This window comes from Phyllobates terribilis, unplaced genomic scaffold, assembly GCF_046119375.1.
Source record: "Phyllobates terribilis strain yellow unplaced genomic scaffold, ASM4611937v1 Scaffold_5__5_contigs__length_657084704, whole genome shotgun sequence".
NCBI classification, from domain to species: Eukaryota; Metazoa; Chordata; class Amphibia; order Anura; family Dendrobatidae; genus Phyllobates; species Phyllobates terribilis.
The window spans coordinates 591379622-591404092 of record NW_027362765.1 but is presented as its reverse complement, the minus strand read 5'-3'; the positions used below and the strand labels follow the sequence as shown (position 1 = coordinate 591404092).

General features: G+C 44.1%; 1 protein-coding gene across 5 annotated transcripts in view; it reads right to left on the bottom strand.

Annotated features, from left to right (window-relative positions):
• LOC141273710 (rap1 GTPase-GDP dissociation stimulator 1-like) overlaps positions 1–24471 on the bottom strand; it is a 592027-nt gene that overhangs the window by 556470 nt on the left and 11086 nt on the right. The gene's annotated exons all lie outside the window — the stretch shown is intronic.

Here is a 24471-nt window from a genome sequence, read left to right as displayed (position 1 = left end):
TCCCTGGCCCGTACCCTGGGGTCTCTCTTTAAAAGGGTGGATAATTGTTAATTTTATAAGAGTTCATGACGCCACCTGTGGTATCTGGTGACAAGCACCAGCGCTGCAGCAGTCCACTGAGGCCGGTGATAAGGCAGCTCGATGGTATAGCTCCCCACAGGTGGACCTAGGACTCAGGGCAGCTTATGCAGGGGGAATGCAGGACAGGCGAGACCCAGCTGGGTCAGAGCAAGAACGGGAACGGACACGGTAGTCACTTCAGTACCTTTTACTGGTGGAAATTCAGGCACATCCCGGAGCACTGTAGGGTGAAGGGTGCATATCAGGATCCTCCCCAATGAGCGGGTGTAGGGCCTCCTGTTTCTTGCCTCTGCGTAGTAAGTTTCTGACCTGCCTGGAGCTAGGCCTAACTTTGTCTCTGTCCTGCGCTGGCTGACCTTGTGGTAGGGCCTTCTCTTGGAGTTCACGCTCCCAGTATGCGGGGCCTAAGCATCTCCTGGCTCTGTTACATATCAGCACCTTAGCGATCCTGGGACTTGTAGTTCTCCAGGGATTCCGGTTATGCCTTACTGGGTCATAGAGATACCGGTAAGCTCGGATCCTGTGTCCGGTAAATGCTTCGGGGTGAGCTGGTTAAGCTCCTCTGCCCCTTATGTACTAATTCGCCACTCGCCTTCGGCCTACTCGGGCCCTCACTAGGATATACACACTAACGGCAGCTTGCCGCGCTTCACTGATCTTACGGCACCGGCACACCTTAAGCTCTATCTGGTCTCCCTGAATCTAGCAAGCAGGAGCCTCGCGCTCCACTGCTGAACTATTAACTGCGTTCTCTAGACTAGACTGAGCTCCACTGCAGATTGATCTCTCTTAGGCTTCTCTACTGCAGGAACTCTTCAGAGGAACTGAACTGCCTAGCTCCACCTTCCCTATTTATATCCCTAACGGGCTCCCTCTGCTGGTCTGAGGTGGAAGGTGGAGATGTGTGAATGTTTATGGGGGCCTCTTGTGGAGGATTCCATCAATGCACTCTTCTAGGATCTGTGATACCAAGCGCAGCGGGGCATCACAGATGGTATTGACGACGAGGTTAGGTTGCGCCTTCCTGAACAGAGACGGAGTACTGGAAGCACGTCAACAACTGCATCCTCAACCACAACTCTGCCTCTGACCACAAGTCGTAGTGGCTCTTCAGGTCACATGGGCTCTAAGCCTTGCATAGCCTGGGCATTTATTCAGATCGATAAGGATGACCCAACTCGTGTTATCTGTAATATTTGTCAGCAAAAGCTAAGTAGAGGCCAAAAAATCCATAGTTTGAGTACTTCATGCATGTACCGTCACATGGATATGAAGCATAAGTTGCAGTGGGAAGCTCACTGTGCTACAATGCGGCCTAGCCGGCTGGGCCAACCACCGTCTGCCCCATCTTGTGCATCCGCAGCCTCTTCATCCTCTGTGACTGGGGGGACAGCAGCCACACATGTTTTTGGACGCAGACCTGCCACCTCTTTACCCGCAACAGCCAGTGTGATTGGCAGGTCGTCAGTTCATTGGGAAGTGGAAACACCTGCTAGTGTTGAGCGCTCTCCGACATCGCGAGCACCACCTTTGGATCAAGGCAACCTAACATGTCCGCCTGCATCTTCCTCACAGACCGGCAGTTTGCCGGGGACACCCTACTCAACACCGTCCAAGCACAACAGCCAGCCCTCGGTCCCTCAGATGTGGAAAAGTAAAAGACCATTTCCTCCTAGCCATGAGAAAGCTAAGAGGTTGAATTTCACCATCTGCAAGCTGTTGGCTACAGAAATGCTGCCTTTCCACCTGGAGGACACAGAGGATTTTCAAGACCTTATGTCCGTCACAGTGCCCCAGTACCAGATGCCCAGTCGGCACTACTTCTCAAAGAAAGGTGTGCCTGCGCTCCACTAGCATGTCGCACACAACATCACCGCCTCTTTGAGAAACTCTGTGTGTGACAGGGTGCACTTCACCACAGACACTTGGACGAGAAGGCATGGACAGGGGCGTTACATGTCGCTGACTGGGCACTGGGTAACTATGGTGACAGCAGGACAAGGGGCTGCTGTCCAAGTCTTACCGTCCCCACGAGTTGTGCGTCAATCCTCTTTATCTCGAAGTTCCTCCACTGCTTCTGCCTCCTCAACCTCCTCTCGGTCCTCCACCTGCACTCAAAGCCTGTCGGTAATGCCACCTGCTTTCTAACTGCGCAGAAGGAATCCTGCACACCTCCTTACTATGCTGTCAGCAGGGCTCAACGGCATCAGTGTTTACTTTGAAATGTCTGGGAAATGTGAGTCACAGAGCTGAGGAGTTGTGGTCAGCTCTGGAGACCCAGTTTCATGAAAGGTTGTCTCCACTGGACCTGCAACCAGGGAAGGCCATGTGCGACAATGCTGCAAACCTGGGTGCGACACTTTGCCGGGGCAATGTCACACACGTGCCTTGTATGGCTCACGTGTTGAACCTGGTTGTCCAGCAATTTTTAGCCCACTATCCCGGACTAGATGGCCTTCTGCAGAGGGCACGGTCGCTGTGTGCTCACTTCCGCCGTTCGCATCCCGCAGTTCAACGACTTACATCTCTACAGAAGTCGTTGGGCCTGCCAGTTCACCGGCTGAAATGCGATGTGCCGACACGGTGGAATTCAACTCTGCACATGTTGCAGCGACTGTGGCAGCACCGACAAGCCCTGGTGCAATACGTTCTGACGTATAGCCTGGGACAACGAGATCCAGAGGTGGGGCAAATCACGCTGCAGGAGTGGTCTCAGATCAGGGACCTATGAAGTTGACGCGCCCCCTGGGCCATGGGGTACCCTGAGCCGGGCCGGTAGACGCTGGGGGTTGTAGTCACTGTGGCGGTGACCCAGTCCGTGACCCAGGGCGGTCAATCCAAGGGTAATTTGTATATATGGATTTTATAATGTCTGACTACGCCACCTGTGGAGTGCGGCCAAAGGGGCCGTCGCTGCGGAACAGTCCTCTGAAGCTGGTGGTTTTGCAGCAACGGTATTATTACTCACCACAGGTAGAGTGTAGCTTCAGGGCAGTGTGGGTGGATGATGGTGGTTGTAGTGCAGGGAGTCAGTAATGAACACAGAGTCCGTGTGATGCCGTCTCAAGATGTTACTCACAGTTGTTGTAGTCCAGATTACAGGTACCAGAACAATCTCCCCCGTCGTGCTGTGCATACTCAGTGAGGGGCTCAGTCCACCCCCAGATAGCTCCGGAGTACTTAGCAGGACCCCCTTCTGTGTGTCCTTTCTCTGGCCTTCTCCCTGCACCTCACACCCAGTGACACTTCTATCCGGTATCCTCGGGCCTTGGCGGGTGACGTGTGTTCCGTCCTCTGGGTCCTATGTGGCTACCTTCTTAGTGAGACTGGTGTGGACTTTGGCCTGCAGTACATGAAATGCAGCAGCCTCCGGTTTCTAGTTGAGCCTTGCTGTTTCTCCGATAGTTGAGGGACCGGTTCCCCTTATCTGGCCTGACCCCTCTACCTCCTGGTAGCAGCGGGAGTACGGGTGGCCTTCTGCACGGCCCGTAGCCGTAGGGTCCCTTTGGTTAATGGAGCCTTCCAGCTCCCACTCCTCTCTTCTCTCCTTCAGTCCTGGGCCTCCCAGGCTAGGCCCGCCTCCGGAGCAGAGCTCATGCCTAGTCTCTGCTCCTGTCACTTTTCCTCCTCTGTCTGGCTTGCTCTTTCTAAGATGGCTTCCTATTTATACTCTCCTTGTCATGTGCTCCCCTAAGCTGCTCCCCTAAGCACCCACTACATAGGACCCTCAAACCAGCTAGGGACCTGGGACTGTGCTCTCCCTTAGGAGCAATCTCGCCCTACCCCCACTGCGGGTATGTGTTGGATGCAGGAGTCAGGGTCCCGAGCCATACGCCTTCCTTACCTGAGGGTGAGATACCACACCTCTGGGTGAGATGCAGTAACTCTGTGGCGACTGAACCCTCAGGGGCGCCACACACCCTTCTGCACAGTTTTGAAATGGCGACGAAGATGTTTAGTGCTGACGACGATGCCATTATCAGCATGACTATTCCGGTGATTTACATGCTGAAGCACACATTAAACAGAATTCAGAGTCAGGTGGTGGGACAAGAGGAGGTGGAGGAAGTAGAGGAGGAGTCGTATGCGGAAGGGATAACATCTCCAAGGTCCAGACGGTTGGCAGCACCAAGGTGGCAGGCATGGGAGGGTGGGGGATAGGGATTAACCAGGGCGCATGGTAGCTGCCAAACTGTTGAGGAAGGTGCAGGAGCCGAGGAAGAAGTGGAGGACGAACTGGCGATGGGCATGGAAGACTCATCAGATGAGGGAGACCTTGATCACATTTCTGTTGTGCGAGGTTGGAGGGAGAGGGCAGAGGAAGGAAGCATGATTCTTACCTCGCTACCAACACAACAAGGACTTGGTACTTCTGGATGCGCAAGACACATGAGTGCCTTCTTGCTGCACTACCTGCAACATGACCCCCGGATTGTCAGAATTCGAAGTAATCCCGACTACTGGGTTGCCACACTCTTAGATCCCCGGTACAAAAGTATATTTGCCGAAATAATTCATGCCATAAAAAGGTATTGACGAATGCAGGAGTATCTGCAGACGCTGTTGCAGAATCTTACATGTACTTTTCCACAAAACACCAGTGGTGCACGTAGTGAATCTCACAGTTCTAACTTGCCAACGGTGGGACTGTCGAGTCTTCATCACTCAAACAGTAACAGTAACACAGTATCTGCTGGTAACAGCAATTTTGTGGAATCGTTTCACCACTTTTTTAGACCATCCTTTGCAAGGCCACAGGAGACAAGAAGTCTGACACATAGTCAATGCCTAGAGAGGATGGTACAGGAGAATCTCCAAGTGAACATCGAAGCCATGACTGTGTCACTGGACCCTTGCTCATTTTAGTATTCCAATCTGGAATAATCGCCGGAGCTCGCCACTCACGCCTTGGAGATCTTGTCATGCCATGCAGCCAGCGTTCTCTCTGAACGTGTGTTCAGCGCTGCTGGTGGTGTGCTGACAGATAAGTGCACGCGGCTGTCCACTGAGAATGTAGACAGACTCACGTTCATAAAGATGAACAAATCATGGATTCGCAAGGACATTTCTACCCCTGTGTCATCCTTGGGAGACTAAAAGCTTGGGGATTTGGTAAAATCACCTCACCAACCGTTTTAAGCAACAGTGGGGCAATTGATGCCACTTAACCCTAGAACGCATGACCATAAAAATCTACACTTTCACATACCTGGGGCCCTTTAGGCCCGTGTGCAAACAACATGGAATAACTCAAACTCAAATGACAAACAACTATATACATGAAGAATACCTAGAGTTTCAAAATTCTAACTAAAGTAATCTTGCAGAAAATAGAAAACAATTAACTGGGCGGGCCTGCAAGGCCACAGGTATGCGTTCTAGGGTTAAGTGGTGTCTGTGCCACAATTTTGGGAGTCCCCTTGCTGTGTCTTACGTGACGTTGGCATCGTCAATTCCAGGTGGGTTGGGTCGCACCCCCCCCCTTTTAACTATAAGAAACTACATACACTATGGCTTGGGGTAACACAGATGGTTGAGTCTGAAGAGCTGTTTACTCAGAGGTCTGCTCCAAATCTTCAGTGTCTGCTAGTCAGCGTAGAATTTTTAACTGCATCTAGCCTAGGCAATACTTTGGGCGTAGTAGCCCAGCTGCGAAGCAAGCTGCACCGCCTGTGTATCTAATAAGAATTTTTAAATGAATCTAGCCTAGGCAGACTGTGGGGACCCCCAACCAAACCCAGACGCTCAGCCCCCCTACCGCCCCCCTTTCATGGACAATACAATAATGTAACTCTTACAACTGGATGGGTGAGGATCGGTCACAGCTTTATTAACTCTTTATACTCATTCCATTAGAAAGGCATTTTATTTCTAAAATAATTCAGCTTGTTGCAGCATGCCCTGGGTCCCCACTCCGGCAAGTTGGCCAACAAGTGTAACTCTCCAATATGTCCTTTCTATTTCCAGGCCACGGAGGATCCAGCATACTCGTATGCAGGACTCTGACCCCCACCCATCACTCTTAACGCTTGTTCCACTCCGTCCTGGAGTCCTGACAGGAATATGTCCAGTCCAATATCTATTAAGTGAACACCGTCGGGCCGTATGAGGCCTGCTTTATCTCCTTCCAGTTGTCGGTATCGTATCACTACACCGCCTCTGTCTCTTCTAAATTTTGCCATCCGAATATTTATTACCCGCCTTGTCCATTCGATGGCCGTGATGTCTCGCGCACCTTGCCATACCGCTATTGGCACAATCTCTGACCATACTATAGCTAATTTTGTGAAAAAGTCTCTGAAGCGCTCAGTGTCTAGTTTCATTATTGCCATTAGTTATGCGCTCTTGTGATGACCTAGGTTGTTTCCCCCGGCCTGTATAACTAAGATGACCGGACCTCTTGCCTCTCTCCCTACCTTGATTACCTCCATTAGTACCTGTGGCCATAGCAGGCCTCTAATACCTCTCCAGTTGAAATATGTGTTATGAAACTCTAATTTCCTCCCGCCTGGGCGGACTTTCACCCTTTTTTGTGCCCAATATATATACAAGTGGCCTATCACTCACACTGTTGGCTTAGCGTCACCTGTAAAAGAAACAAACCACGTTACGATATCAAGTCCGGTCTTATGTATCTCGCCAAACACGTGGATCGCCATCTCCCTATCCTCTGAACTTCCGTTTCTGACAGTCCTGCTCTTGCTGCTTCCGTGGCCGCACCTATGCGGAATGAGTGTGTCCCGTAATCTTTGGGGTGGTTCCCTGCCGATGTTATGCATTTATTAAATATAGCTTGGAACAGGTATCTTGATAATGGCGTTCCATCAATGTGTGATAGGAAGAAATTACTTTGTGATCTGATGGTTAGATATGTTTTTACTATTGTTACCCGACTCAGTGTACCGTTTGTGGGTTGTAGAAGTACCCAAGTACCCCTGCCCGCTGGAACCGTTTTCGATTGGTGTATGCGTAGACGTATTGCATTATTGGCTATGACTACGTCCTGGTGTAATAAGCCTCCACTGGTGGTAATTTTGGATTGAGGGACTAATTCGCTTATACATAGCGCCCCGAAGAAGGCGATCACAAATGCAGTAGACATTAGTGTTGCTTCAAATTGTGAGTGTCATGTTAATGGTGTTAGGGATATGATGTGAGAAATCAGTTTTAGTGACACGCGACGGGACGTCTACATTCCTGACTTGGCTGACCCCTTTTCCACCCTTTTATGGATTGTCTGATGATGAATCTTTGTCACATCTCCCCAATTCAGTAGTTGGAAGTGAAATGCTACTCCGGTCAGACACCGCTGCGCTGACGCTCCTGATATGCCCCTCATCATTAACTGGTGGAGAAATTCTATGGTGACTTGTGATCTGGCTTGTTCACATTGGTCAACCCGTCTGCCTGCTACTAGTCGTGTCCACTCTTCCCATGCCTTACCGTATGCTTGCCACGTTGACGGGGCAACTGACGCTCTGATTAATGGCATCAACTATTCGCCACTAGATCCCATAGGGAGGGTGAGCAACTGTTGCCCGATGGGTGGGAGTTGTGCAAGAGCTCTGTGAAAATCTGCCAATTGAATTGTTATAAAGCGTTAGCAGCAGCTTTATACCCCTCAGCATAGTGGCTAGCGCGGACCCATACATTGTGTTTTAGGCACAGGAATGCTAGCCTGCGTAGTAGGCCTAGCACTGGGAGAGACGATGATGCATCTTATTAATGCAGTGCGCTAGGCTGGTGTTTTGTGTTATGAAGCGTATATTTTTGTTAGCCAGGCGCGCGCCCCATATTTCTATTGCTACCACTATTGGGAAAAATTATTTTCAGGGCTAGATGCAGCTAAAAATTATTATTAATTTCAAAGCTGGTGGAGCTTGGTATAGATGGCCTAATACAATGAGTCCCACACACTGCTAGAAGCCCAAATATTTTTTCAGAGCTAGATGCAGATAAAAATTATTTTTCATTTGCAACCTGATGGAGGTCAGTATAGATGAACTATTAGACCCAGTCCCACACATTGCTAGAAGCCCAAATATTTTTTCAGAGCTAGATGCAGAAAAAAATTATATTCAATTTGCAGCCTGATGGAGGTCAGTATAGATGGACTAATAGAACAAGCCCCACTCACTGCTATAAGCCCAAATATTTTTTCAGAGCTAGATGCAGAAAAAAATGATATTCAATTTGCAACCTGATGGAGGTCAGTATAGATGGACTAATAGACCAAGTCCCACACACTGCTAGAAGCCCAAATACTTTTTCAGAGCTAGATGCAAATAAAAATTATTTTAATTTGCAACCTGATGGAGATCAGTATAGATGGACTAATAGACCAAGTCCCACACACTGCTAGAAGCCCAAATATTTTTTTCAGAGCTAGATGCAGATAAAAATTATTTTTAATTTGCAGCCTGATGGAGGTCAGTGTAGATGGACTAATAGACCAAGTCCCACACACTGCTAGAAGCCCAAATATTTTTTCAGAAGTAGATGCAGAAAAAAATTATATTCAATTTGCAACCTGATGGAGGTCAATATAGATGGACTAATAGAACAAGTCCCACATACTGCTAGAAGCCCAAATTTTTTTTCTGAGGTAGATGCAGAAAAAAATGATATTCAGTTTGCAACCTGATGGAGGTCAGTATAGATGGACTAATAGAACAAGTCCCACACACAGCTAGAAGCCCAAATATTTTATCAGAGCTAGATGCAGATAAAAATTATTTTTAATTTGCAACCTGATGGAGATCAGTATAGATGGACTAATAGACCAAGTCCCACACACTGCTAGAAGCCCAAACATTTTTTCAGAAGTAGATGCAGAAAAAAATGATATTCAATTTGCAACCTGATGGAGGTCAGTATAGATGGACTAATAGAACAAGTCCCACACACTGCTAGAAGCCCAAATATTTTTTCAGAGCTAGATGCAGAAAAAAATGATATTCAATTTGCAACCTGATGGAGGTCAGTATAGATGGACTAATAGACCAAGTCCCACACACTGCTAGAAGCCCAAATTTTCAGAGCTAGATGCAGATAAAAATTATTTTTAATTTGAAACCTGATGGAGATCAGTATAGATGGACTAATAGACCAAGTCCCACACACTGCTAGAAGCCCAAATATTTTTTCAGAGCTAGATGCAGATAAAAATTATTTTTAATTTGCAACCTGATGGAGATCAGTATAGATGGACTAATAGACCAAGTCCCACACACTGCTAGATGCCCAAACATTTTTTCAGAAGTAGATGCAGAAAAAAATGATATTCAATTTGCAACCTGATGGAGGTCAGTATAGATGGACTAATAGAACAAGTCCCACACACTGCTAGAAGCCCAAATATTTTTTCAGAGCTAGATGCAGAATAAAATTATATTGAATCTGCAACCTGGTGTAGGTTAGTATAGATGGACTAATAGAACAAGTCCCACACACAGCTAGAAGCCCAAATATTTTTTCAGAGCTAGATGCAGAAAAAAATGATATTCCATTTGCAACCTGATGGAGGTCAGTATAGATGGACTAATAGAACAAGTCCCACACACTGCTAGAAGCCCAAATTTTTTTTCTGAGGTAGATGCAGAAAAAAATGATATTCAGTTTGCAACCTGATGGAGGTCAGTATAGATGGACTAATAGAACAAGTCCCACACACAGCTAGAAGCCCAAATATTTTTTCAGAGCTAGATGCAGATAAAAATTATTTTTAATTTGCAACCTGATGGAGATCAGTATAGATGGATTAATAGACCAAGTCCCACACACTGCTAGAAGCCCAAACATTTTTTCAGAAGTAGATGCAGAAAAAATGATATTCAATTTGCAACGTGATGGAGGTCAGTATAGATGGACTAATAGAACAAGTCCCACACACTGCTAGAAGGCCAAATATTTTTTCAGAGGTAGATGCAGATAAAAATTATTTTTAATTTGCAGCCTGATGGAGGTCAGTATAGATGGACTAATAGAGAAAGTCTCACACACTGCTAGAAGGCCAAATATTTTTTCAGAGCTAGATGCAGACAAAAAATTATTTTTAATTTGCAACCTGATGGAGGTCAGTATAGATGGACTAATAGAGAAAATCCCACACACTGCTAGAAGGCCAAATATTTTTTCAGAGCTAGATGCAGATATAAATTATTTTTAATTTGCAACCTGATGGAGGTCAGTATAGATGGACTAATAGAGAAAGTCCCACACACTGCTAGAAGGCCAAATATTTTTTCAGAGCTAGATGCAGACAAAAAATTATTTTTAATTTGCAACCTGATGGAGGTCAGTATAGATGGACTAATACAGAAAATCCCACACACTGCTAGAAGGCCAAATATTTTTTCAGAGCTAGATGCAGATATAAATTATTTTTAATTTGCAACCTGATGGAGGTCAGTATAGATGGACTAATAGAGAAAGTCCCACACACTGCTAGAAGGCCAAATATTTTTTCAGAGCTAGATGCAGAAAAAAATTATATTCAGTTTGCAACCTGATGGAGGTCAGTATAGATGGACTAATAGAACAAGTCCCACACACAGCTAGAAGGCCAAATATTTTTTCAGAGGTAGATGCAGAAAAAAATGATATTCAGTTTGCAACCTGATGGAGGTCAGTATAGATGGACTAATAGAACAAGTCCCACACACAGCTAGAAGCCCAAATATTTTTTCAGAGCTAGATGCAGATAAAAATTATTTTTAATTTGCAACCTGATGGAGATCAGTATAGATGGACTAATAGACCAAGTCCCACACACTGCTAGAAGCCCAAACATTTTTTCAGAAGTAGATGCAGAAAAAAATGATATTCAATTTGCAACCTGATGGAGGTCAGTATAGATGGACTAATAGAACAAGTCCCACACACTGCTAGAAGCCCAAATATTTTTTCAGAGCTAGATGCAGAAAAAAATGATATTCAATTTGCAACCTGATGGAGGTCAGTATAGATGGACTAATAGACCAAGTCCCACACACTGCTAGAAGCCCAAATACTTTTTCAGAGCTAGATGCAGATAAAAATTATTTTTAATTTGCAACCTGATGGAGATCAGTATAGATGGACTAATAGACCAAGTCCCACACAGTGCTAGAAGCCCAAATATTTTTTCAGAGCTAGATGCAGATAAAAATTATTTTTAATTTGCAACCTGATGGAGATCAGTATAGATGGACTAATAGACCAAGTCCCACACACTGCTAGAAGCCCAAACATTTTTTCAGAAGTAGATGCAGAAAAAAATGATATTCAATTTGCAACCTGATGGAGGTCAGTATAGATGGACTAATAGAACAAGTCCCACACACTGCTAGAAGCCCAAATATTTTTTCAGAGCTAGGTGCAGAATAAAATTATATTGAATCTGCAACCTGGTGTAGGTTAGTATAGATGGACTAATAGAACAAGTCCCACACACTGCTAGAAGCCCAAATATTTTTTCAGAGCTAGATGCAGAAAAAAATGATATTCAATTTGCAACCTGATGGAGGTCAGTATAGATGGACTAATAGACCAAGTCCCACACACTGCTAGAAGCCCAAATACTTTTTCAGAGCTAGATGCAGATAAAAATTATTTTTAATTTGCAACCTGATGGAGGTCAGTGTAGATGGACTAATAGACCAAGTCCCACACACTGCTAGAAGCCCAAATATTTTTTCAGAAGTAGATGCAGAAGAAAATTATATTCAATTTGCAACCTGATGGAGGTCAGTATAGATGGACTAATAGAACAAGTCCCACACACTGCTAGAAGCCCAAATTTTTTTTCTGAGGTAGATGCAGAAAAAAATGATATTCAGTTTGCAACCTGATGGAGGTCAGTATAGATGGACTAATAGAACAAGTCCCACACACAGCTAGAAGCCCAAATATTTTTTCAGAGCTAGATGCAGATAAAAATTATTTTTAATTTGCAACCTGATGGAGATCAGTATAGATGGATTAATAGACCAAGTCCCACACACTGCTAGAAGCCCAAACATTTTTTCAGAAGTAGATGCAGAAAAAAATGATATTCAATTTGCAACGTGATGGAGGTCAGTATAGATGGACTAATAGAACAAGTCCCACACACTGCTAGAAGGCCAAATATTATTTCAGAGGTAGATGCAGATAAAAATTATTTTTAATTTGCAGCCTGATGGAGGTCAGTATAGATGGACTAATAGAGAAAGTCCCACACATTGCTAGAAGGCCAAATATTTTTTCAGAGCTAGATGCAGACAAAAAATTATTTTTAATTTGCAACCTGATGGAGGTCAGTATAGATGGACTAATAGAGAAAATCCCACACACTGCTAGAAGGCCAAATATTTTTTCAGAGCTAGATGCAGATATAAATTATTTTTAATTTGCAACCTGATGGAGGTCAGTATAGATGGACTAATAGAGAAAGTCCCACACACTGCTAGAAGGCCAAATATTTTTTCAGAGCTAGATGCAGACAAAAAATTATTTTTAATTTGCAACCTGATGGAGGTCAGTATAGATGGACTAATAGAGAAAATCCCACACACTGCTAGAAGGCCAAATATTTTTTCAGAGCTAGTTTCAGATATAAATTATTTTTAATTTGCAACCTGATGGAGGTCAGTATAGATGGACTAATAGAGAAAGTCCCACACACTGCTAGAAGGCCAAATATTTTTTCAGAGCTAGATGCAGAAAAAAATTATATTCAGTTTGCAACCTGATGGAGGTCAGTATAGATGGACTAATAGAACAAGTCCCACACACAGCTAGAAGGCCAAATATTTTTTCAGAGGTAGATGCAGATAAAAATTATTTTTAATTTGCAGCCTGATGGAGGTCAGTATAGATGGACTAATAGAGAAAGTCCCACACACTGCTAGAAGGCCAAATATTTTTTCAGAGCTAGATGCAGACAAAAAATTATTTTGAATTTGCAACGTGATGGAGGTCAGTATATATGGACTAATAGAACAAGTCCCACACACTGCTAGAAGGTCAAATATTTTTTCAGAGCTAGATGCAGAAAAAAATTATATTCAGTTTGCAACCTGATGGAGGTCAGTATAGATGGACTAATAGAACAAGTCCCACACACTGCTAGAAGCCCAAATATTTTTTCAGAGCTAGATGCAGAAAAAAATTATATTCAATTTGCAACCTGATGGAGGTCAGTATAGATGGACTAATAGAATGATGCTATGCCCAAAAGATTTTACTTCACTAGGTGCAGTAAAAAATTTGGTATTCTATACACAGGTGGTATGTCTTGCAACACAGATAGGCTACTCCACTGACTAACACACTCTGCAATAGGCCAAAAAGGATTAGCTTTGCTAGATTCAGCCAAATGCTGTGAAAAAAACTTGCACAGCACTGGCACAGACCTGCCTGGCAAAAACTGATAGGAACTGATGTAACCTAGTCCTGAAAAGGACTGCAATTACAATTAGTCTTTACTCCCACAATCTATCTATTTAAGAGCACAGACCTCCCTGATAAAAGTCGTAGGAAATGCTGTAACCTAGTCCTTAAAAGGACTGCAATCACAATTATTCCCTACTCCCAAGCTATCTGTAGATTTGTGCGAAAATTGGCTTGAAATTAACAAGGTATAGCGCACACAGCAACAGCGGTGCCGTCTAACTCGCAGCTGCAGCAGTGAGAAAATGGTGGCGACAGGGAAAATGGCTGGGTCTTATAGGGCAAGGACATGTGACATACACTGCCAATGACACATGCCCTTGCTTGTGTGAAAAAAAGCACTTCGCTCCGTGTGTGCGCTGCTGATAGGCTGACAGATTGCACCTCCCCACTGTAAATGCGGGAAAGAGAAAAAAAAATGGAGTTCTTCATTATTCCTGCAGAAATCCATCCCCTGCCCCTCCCCCCACCCCGCTGTACACTCAAACTGCGTATTAACATTAATTTTCATCATTACTGAGAAAAAATCCAGTTATGATTTTGGTGCACGAACAGTTATCGAACATAACCTCGAACAGCCGAATTTTTCTCAAATCGTTCGTGTTCGCCGAACGGCTCGAACACCGCCCAAAACAGCTCGAATTTGAGATTGGCGAACAGTTCGAGTAGAACAACGCTCATCTCTAGTCAGGATTCATCTTTTTAGAAAAAAAAGTGCAGCATGTTGTATCTGTTCTTCTAGTTAATATAATGAAACTTATTACTAATACGCATGACTGAGCCTCCTAGCAAATACTACAACGCAAAGGTGTACCTAGCCTGAGCATTCAAATTTAGAGTGGGTCCCTTGAGTCAGGTCTACTGGTCGGCCCTAGGCACCCCAACCTGACACTGCTTCCTCTGTATAAAGCACCAAGGTCTCAGCTGCAGTCAGCATGGACCAAGATCGTACAGTTTATGTAGATAAGAGCAGCTGAGGAATCTGTGCATCTAAAGATACATATAATTGCACCAGGATCTCACCTGGTAAGGGCTCTTTCACACGTTAGTGTCTCCGGTACGAGTGGTGACAGTTTACACACGTACCAGAGACACTGACACACTCAGGCCCATTCAAATGAATGGGTTTGTACACATCTGAGTGTGTTTTCACGGACCGTGTGTCCATGTGCTCCACACGGAGACAAGTCAGTTTTTTTGTGGACACAAGGTCCGCAAAACGTCCCACACGGATAATATCCGTGTGTCATCTGTGTGACATGTACCGGCACTTGGGAATCAGCACTACAGTTAGCGCTGTCCCTAAGCGCCGGTGCTGAACACTACCCTCATCATGGTTCCCTGCCGGTGCGGCGATCAGCACCAGCAGGGACAATGATGAGGGTAGTGGTAGTCTGATCCCGCAGTGTCCCCACCTGTAAAAATAAGAATAAGATAATAAAATCCATGTACTCACCTCTCCTAGATGTTCCCCGCTGTAATCCATGCGACCGCTGAAGCCGGGGAGCCGGGGGAAATGAGCCGGAGCTGCCCTCAGTGAGTGACAGGACACCGCTCCTGAGCTGCAGCTCCAGAGCGGCTCATTCTCCCCGGTTCCTCGGAAGCAGCAGTCACATGGACTACAGCGGGGGACACCTAGGAGAGATGATTACATGAATTTTATTATTTTATTCTTATTTTTACAGGTGGGGACACTGCGGGAGCAGACTACTACTACCCTCATCATGGTCCCTGCTGATGCTGATCACAGCGCCGGCAGGGAACCATGATGAGTGCAGTGTTCAGCACCCGACGCTTGGGGACAGTGCTAACTGTAGCGCTGATTCCCTGGCGCCGTCCATGTGATCCTGATGCGGCACACGGGCGGCACATGGTTGCCACATGTGTGACACACTCGGACACATGGACACATGGGACACGGATATCTCCGGTACCGTTTTTTCCAGTACCTAAGATATGCGGATGTGTGAAACCGGCCTAACTGTGTTTGCTGCAATAGGCTAGAAACTGTGTTCAAGAACTATTGAGATAGATGTACCTGTCATTCTTACACAGGTAAATGGTTGCAACCGACCCTGTTTCCTGAATTATTTGGAGTGCACCACAATACATCACACCACTAGCAACAGATGCTAACTAAGGCATCATGAATCCTTTCCTTTTGTCACTGCCATGGCGGAGTGGTAACTTCTGCACATCAATGAGGTATTACATACAGAGCTCAATATCCAAGCTCTGTTAGATCTGCAGCAGAGAAAATTGATTCAACAACTGCTGCACCCATTAAACTAAGTGATACATCACTGGAATCAGGGTCTTAACTTCATGCTGCTGTCAGATTACATAGTAAAAATCTGCTGACAGATTTTGTTTAACAAGTAGATGAAATCAGTAGATTCCATGCTATTTTTTATTGCCTGTTTACATGTATTTTAGATGATTTTGCCATTGGAAAAAAAGTAGATATAAAAGGTTCCCATTAAAAGGAATGGGAAACAATGTAGTTAGTAGGGATGGGCGAACCTGAATGATAAAGTTTGGGGTCCATATCAGACACCTAGTATCTGTGCACGGACCACAAACATAGACTGCTCCCTGAAGTCCATGTTACTGTTCAGGTTTGGCGGCCCAAACAAAGTTTGTTGAAAAACTGCAGCGCAGCCAATCAACAATCTTTTCTGGTCTGGGCACTTCAAGCTCATTCACAGCCATGGCAAGTATTGGCATGGCTGTGATTGGCCGGTACACTGGGTAAAAAAAAAAAAAAATGTTCGGTCTCTTCTATTTTTACTAACCAGACATCACCACTTGGCACTGAGGCTGCGTTCTCACACTCAGTTCAGTGTCTACTGGATGCCATGCTGAGCGGTCGCATCATGTCACCGCTCAGAAATGCATCCAGATGTAGTTGAGTTGGGCTCTTCGTGGGACATATGTATTATCGGCAGACAGGTGTGGAATACTATGTTGTTTTTTTTATTTGGATAATAAATGGGTAAAAGAGGGTTGGTGAGTTTTTAATTCAAATAAAGGACTTTACTCTGTGTGTGTTTTTTTAACTTAAACTTATAGGGTTAGTAATGGGGACATTACTAAGCTGACATCAACCTCAATACTATTACCCCACTTGCCACCGCATCAAGGCAAGTGGGAAGAGCCGGGCAAAGTGCTAGAATATGCTCATCTAATAAATGCGCCTTTTAAGGGATGGGGGACTGCTATTTTTAGGCTGTGGAAGGCCAATATCCATGGCCCCTTCCCAGTCTGAGAATATCAGCCCACAGCTGTCTGCTTTGCTTTAGCTTGGCTGGTTGTCAAAAATGGGGGTGGCCCAATGCCATTTTTTTAAATTATTTATTTAAATAATTTTAAAAATTGGCATGGGAACCCCTCAATTTTAGACAACCAACCAAGATAAAGCTGACATCTGAGGGCTGAAGCCTGCAGCTGTCAGCTTTACCTGCACTGAATATCAAGAATAGAGGGGTCCCCACACCATTTTTTTCATTCATTTATTTATTGCACAGGGCCTGGCAGCTGAATATTCTCATCAGCGTACACCTGCTCTCGCTGCTATCAGCGAGACCAGGAAGACGATGATAAGAGTAGTACTCTCATCAGCCGACGCCTGTGACCGGTGGTAACCTTTTTACCACTGGTCACAGCTGCTGACTCACACTGGCTCATCTGTTTGACAGCGTGGAAACTGGAGCGCTTTGACTGGCGGTAATGAACTTATTGCCGATCGGAGACGGCGTTTACCGCGCTGACACACAGATGACAGCATGTGAAACGCCAGATGGTCGGGCCCCACATTCATTTGAATGGGGTCTGGGTTGGGGTTCGAGTTCAGGTACTGTTCAGGTACCTACCCATCACTAGCAGTTAGCTTAGATGAGTCCTCCAGCGCGAGAGCACATCTTTCTTTGCACACTTTTTTTTTTAAAAAGCAGAGGTACAACCAGCTAAAATAAGATCAGAATTAGTTTGCTTAAAGAGTGACTGTAAAATGTGTTATTTGCTATTACAATGCAGTAAAATGATCACTTTATTTGTTGCTGCACAGCTATAGTTATTCTGTTGCTTACATAAGAAACATTTTTATTGCTCTAATTTATCAAAATAAGGAAGATCCTTTGTTTTCGCCAGTTCTCTTTAGATGCAATTAAGGAGTGTGTCCTGGGTCTCTTCCAGTCCTAAGCCTCTGCCATCCTAAATTTAGCTTGTGCAAAGTGTCAGTGGTGGAAAACCTAATTAGAATTCACAGCCGAGAAACCACAAATTTAATCTGTCTGACAGCTCCTGCAAGGTTTTTGTTCAGTGAAGTGAATAGGTACAGTGAGATAGAGAAATTAACCGAAATAAAAAAACAGATTTAGAATCCAGACAACCATGTACAACTCCAAAACATTTTAAACATAAACACAAACACAACAAAAAACCTTGGAAAACTTATGAAACCTTACAAACATAGCCTCCTAGCTATTGCTATGCATAACAATGACAGGTTTACATTTGACAATCTTTCAATGTAATGATAGGCAACAAACAGAAATCTCTTGATGACACATGTTAGATAATTAATTGATTGATTGCCTCAGTGATCACACAACTGAAATGACCTCTGAAAAACACATTTCTCCTCCAGCAGAGGATAAATGAAATGCTAAAATACAGCACATATTATTATGCAAATGATATTTTTCTTTGATTTCCCTCAATGGTCGATGCAGATGAGTCAGTATAATGTTCAAATCATCAATCGTTAGAGGAGAAATCAAATTCTATTGGACAAACTTCCCAGGGATAATAATATTTTTTTCCAAGTTAAAAAAACTCGAAATGCGCTGTTACCAACTATTATGCACAACAGAGTTTCCAAGCATTTTACAGGTTGTAAAGAACTGAAAATGGTCATTTGTTATATTTGCAACATTAAGAGGTTATATTTACTGAAATCAAAAGCTTTTTCAATAAAAATATCTTAACAGGCCAAGTTACATGTTAACATAGGACCCCATCTTTGATATCACAATTCTTGCATCCATTGAACTTGTGAGTTTTTGGATAGTTTCTGCTTGAATTTCTTAGCAGGATGTCAGAATAGCCTCCCAGAGCTGCCTTTTAATGTGAACTGCTCTTATAGATCTTTTGCTTGAGGTTACTCCAAAGGTTCTAAATGAGGGTTGTGGTCTGGGGAGGATGGTGGTGACACCGTGAGTTTCTCTACTTTTATGCCCATAGAAGCTGCCACAGAGGTATTCTTTACAGCATGATATGATGCATTGACATGCATGAAGATGATTTTGCTCTGGATGGCCTGGTTCTTTTTGTACTACAGAAAAAAGTGGTCAGTCAAAAACTCTATATACTTTGCTGAGGTCATTTTCACACCTACCACCTCTCTCCCCATAATTCGGCCCAAAACATTACTCATTGCTGATGTCCAGCCTTGTTGGGACATTGTGGCCATCCACCAACCATCCACTATTCCATACATCTGGACCATCCAGGGTTGCACGGCACACACCAGTAAATAAGATTGTTTTAAAACTAGCCTTCATGTATGTCTGGCTCACTGCAACCATTTCTGTTGTGAGCATGTTCAGGGGTGGTCGAATAGTAGGTTTATGCACAACTACAAGCCTCTGGAGTATCCTACACCTTGAGGTTCGCTGGACTCCACAGGCACCAGCAGCTTCAAAGACCTTTTTGCCACTCTGTAATGGTAATTTAGCAGCTGTTCTCTTAATCTGATGAATTTGTCTGGAAAAACCTTCCTCATTCTGCCTTTATCTGCACAAGCCCATCTGTGCTCTGTATCAGCCACAAATCTCTATACATTACGATGATCATACATAAGTTTTCATAAAATATGTAATGATTTTATACCTTGTCCAATTCATTGCACTATTTGATGCTTTTCAGCGGCAGAAAGATCCTTTTTCTTCCCATATTGCTTGAAACTTGTGGCCTGCTTAATTATGTGGAATGTCCTTTTTAAGTAGTTTTCCACTAATTGTGCCCACCTGGCAAACTAATTATCACAGATGTTTGAGATTGATTTCAATGATCCAAAAAGCCCCGAGACAAAACGCCATCCATGAGTTTATTTGAAAAACAAAATATTACATCTTTATGACACTTAAATCCAATTTGCATAATAATTTGGAACGGAATATACGGAGGCATGTTCCTATATTAATAATGCAAACTGTGTCACTGATAGAAGGTTAGTATTTGGGTAACGGTTCCTAATTGAGGTTACTATGTCAGGAAGGGTTTAAAGTGACAGAACAACATTGAGATATGTAAGAACCACATGTATATTCAGAACACATGATACTTATCTTGGGCAATTACTATTAGGCTGTGTGCCCACAATGCGGATTTAATGCGTTTCCACGGTGGTATTTCCGCTGCGGAAATGCATTAAAATCGCTTGTTAAGATGTCCGCTGTTGATTATCATTGCGGAAAAATCCACAGCACAACCATTTATTGTGTGATTTCACGGCGAAATGGCCGCCATTGACTTGCATTGAACCGCATAACATCTGCATGTATACATGCGGATGTTATGTGGTTCAATGTGCGGATGGTACCCGGGTCTGGAGAAGAGGAGACTCTCCTCCAACCCGGGTAGCATGGTACCTGCAAGTTAAAAAAGAATTATAAAGTAAAAAATAAAAAAAAATATTCATACACACATCTCCAGCGGCCCTCGGTCTGTTCCAGGCAGCATCCATCACCTGACCGCTGACTTCAGGGGTCGCGTGACCATCAGCTGACTAAATGACGTCACCGCAGGTCCTGGCAGAACACTGCGGGCTGCAGAGGAGAGAGGACGCTGCCTGGAACAGACCGGTGTCGCCGGAGAGATGTCTATGAATATATTTTTTTATTTTTTACTTTAGAATTCTTTTTTTTTACTATAGGTGCAGTATTTTAAGCAGAAATCTCAGTCACACAATATAAATCCATGCCAGTTGCATGGATTCATATTATGTGACCAACTTGTCAAGCACTTTCCAAGTGATGCTCAAAATCGCTTGGAAAAGCACTTGAAAAAACGCATGCGAAAACGCATGTAAAAACGCTGAAAAACGCTTCTCCCTGGCAGAAAAAATGCATGTAAAATCTGCATGCGTTTTTTCTGCCAGGGAGAGGAAATTTCTGCTTAAAATCAGCATTGTGGGCACATACCCTTAGCAGAGACACATGAAGTGCCTCCATTGTACACAAACCAAGTGCCCTTAGGAACCTGAGTATAACTGCTACATCTAAACTAAATAAAGGTTGGGCTCGAGAATAGGCTTTCTCTAGTGTATACAAGACACTGGCAAGGTCAAGTGTTTCACTTGTTCCATGAACTACAATGATTATGGCAGCACTCACACATGGCCACTTTGACTAAGCTTTCCATAGCAAAACGCGCGTTGGGTGTGGTGCGTCCCTGCTTCCCTGCACTGCTGGGGAAGTGGCATCATCATTTGGCATAAACATGTAAGTTACTATCTCTGTGTTTTAGTACTCTATCCACTGCATGGCAGTTGTGGTATTATGGCTCATCGACAGTGATTATATTTTTGCACTTGGCACTTTATTAGTATTCATGTTAGCATAATTATACCTAGTTATTTCAATCAACTTTTCTATTGAATCAACTGCCTTATGTTAGGATAGTTATATTTCTTTATCATGTATTAAAAAATATTATTAAGCATGTATGTACACCAATCTGTGGTACCCTTTTGGCTATAACCACCGATCACCACTTGCCACTTTAGATTTTATTGTATATGTTGTATTTAATATTGTCTTCAATAAAATTTATTTTCATTATTTATTATCAGTTCTTGGTATGCCGTTTTCTTTTGTTTGTTTTGTTACTTATTATGACGTTGAACACAAACCATAGTCTTAACTTTAGATGCTTATGACATAGCTTCATAATTTTAGAATGTTACTTTAAATCTGGCGTCATACCAGGTATTAATATCTGTAGCTGGTAACATTACCTTATGTATATCTATTGTATCCTATCATGTATGGTTTCTTCATGCTTATTTGTCTTTTTGTGGCTCAGCATAATTATTGAATCCATTATTACCGGTATATGGGATCATTGATATATTTTATATGTGTATAAGGCATAATTACCATAGTATCACTTAAGAGAAGAAACTCCTCTCACTATAGTGATCAAACAACTACTATTATTATAGTGGAGTCACGTGTTATTTATATCTTGTAATGAATTTCAGGTGTGCATATATATGTATATTTTGCTGATACACAATTAGTCCTTGTTGTTAGGAGTTATTAAATGAACTTAATACCCATACTGAGTCATATGGTATATTACCTGCACTTTGTATGTAACTTTACACAATATGTTTTTTTTATTTGGACCTTAGATTTAGCAGCACAGTATATATAATATATATATTATATTTTATATCCAGGTAAACCCACCTTTTCTGTTCCTGTACTTGTAACCCACTTGTTTCTGTATGTTTTGCATTTATGTATGAATACATTGTAATCTTCTACATTTTTTTACTATCTTTATAATAAAGATATATTTTTAACCCTTTCAAAAAAGCCTCATCTCGTTAGTGTTAGCATTAGACCATGGCCCCATTATCAGTATTCGGTCAGTATTTTTTCTCAGGAGTAGGAGCCAAAACCAGGTGAGGAACAATCAGGGAAAAGGTAAAATAGAAACAAGTCACCAATTCTACAATTATCATCCACTCCTGGTTTTGGCTCCCACTCCTGAGAAAAAATACTGACCGAATACTGACCAAATACTGATAGCGGGGCCGTGGCCTTAATAGTGTTACCTGACACTCCTCCACTCTCCAACATGGACAATACATATGCGCAAGCACTAGACACTCTGACCAAATCATGGAGGGCCACAAAGAAAGTAATCGAAGGCTGCATATGGCCACCGGGCCGCAGGCTGTGCATCCCTGCTTTAAAATATAGACAGCCTGCAGCTATCAGGAGCATGTGAGCTTACTGCCTTCTGTGTGATTATAGCAATTGGTGTACACCAGCATGGAGTAAGCAGCTCTGCTCCCTCTAATGGGGACTATAGATAGCCTAGACATATGTGGCGCCCCTGAGGGTTCAGTCGCCACAGAGGTACTGCACCTCACCCAGAGGTGTGGTGTCTTCTTCTCTCAGGTAAGGCGGGAGTGCTGCCTGGAACCCCAACACCCACATTCAACACTACACTGCTCCAGGCCGGCTAGAAGGGCAAGATGCACTGTGTTCCTGCTGAGCCCTGACCCTGGCTGGAGTGGGGGGAACCCAAAGGTAGGGGGAACCAGTAGTGGGTGTGGGTGGAGGAAGTGGTTAGGGGGAGCACTTTGGTAGGAGATATAAATAGGGAAGCCATCTTAGGGTGGCAGGACAGTAGTGAAAGGACAGTTCAGAAGAACAGTCAGGGAGCAGAGTCTCAGTAGGAGCTCTGCTCCACAACTAGGGTCCAGTGTTAGAGGCCCAGGAGGGGAGCAGGGAGTAGGCTCCGTTCTAAGAAGAGATCCTAGGGGGTACGGCGCGTGCAGGACGGCACCCGTACGCCCCGAATCTGCCAGAAGACAGAGGGATCGTAGGCCACAGGAAGGGGACCGGCCCCTGGTCCAGCCCTGTTACTCCAGGTCTCGGCTAGGAAAACTGGAGACTTCTGGCTTATATAGCCAGTTGCTGAAGCCTCATTCTAATCCCCGTGAGGGTCAAGCAGGTCCGGGAACTCCAACAAGACAGGAGGGACTTCAGAGCACCCGAGCGGGATTGAGAGTGGGAAGCGCAGGGCAGGAGGGAGAAAGACCCAGCGTGAAGTCGGTCTAGCTAGGAACACAAGAATGTGGGGTTCTGTCAGGTACTCCTAATCTGCCTGAGGAAGTGCTGAACCCCTGCCTGGTGAACGCAGAGCGACGTGGGAGGCCGACAACTGTACAGTGCACCAGTGGAACTGCCATAAGAACTGTGAGTAAAGACTCGGATGACTGCACCGCACTGCCTCCGTCCATTCTTTATCTGCGCCATCTTTCCCTCCCTGCACTACAACGCCCAGCGCAACCTTCACCGCCTTGCACTGCCCTGGAGCAAGCTCTACCTGTGGAGAACCACACCACCCCTGCTGCCGTAACACCAGCTCCAGAGGACTACTCCGCAGCGGTGGCTCCCTTTAGCCGCATTCCACAGGTGGCGTCACGACAAATCCCCTATATAATATTCCCTTTTTGCACTGACCGCCCTGGGTCACGGACCGGCCCAGCCACCGTGATATTTCCCCAACCGGCATCCAGAGGCCCAGCTGCCGAGTACCCCACGGCCCTGGGGGTGCGTCACATACACCTTTTCTGTCAAACAGTCTAGGGTTAACCTTAGTTAAACATGTAATGGAAAATATTTATTTAATTTACATTTAATATTGTTGAGTTTATTCAAAGAGTATCTGACACCAGGTTTTTGCAACGCCATCTGAGAGCAGCATAATATAGAGGCAGAGACCCTGATTTCAGCGATGTGTCAATTACTAGGCTTCTTGCTGTCATTTTGATACAATCACTGTTTTACCTGCTGTAGATCTAGCAGTTCTCTGAATGCTGAGTTCTGTATAACCCCACCACTGATTGGCAGCTTTCTTTGTACACTGTGCATAGGCAGAAAGTTGCCAATGAGTGGGTTATGAGCTCATGAATATGCTTGACAACCTGGGAGCAGGGTTACTAGTCCTCTAATGATAATCTCGTGCTAATAAACAGTGATTTTATTAAAACTACACCAAAAACCTGTTGACAAATTCCCTTTAAAAATAGTTTATACATATATATTATACATATACTATTTGGCTCCAAATAATATAAACTAAATCGGCAAAGGTTCCCAGATGATTTCTTTTATCCTGGAGCCCTGTAGCGGTGTCTCTGCTATTACCACTGCACAGTAAATGAAAACA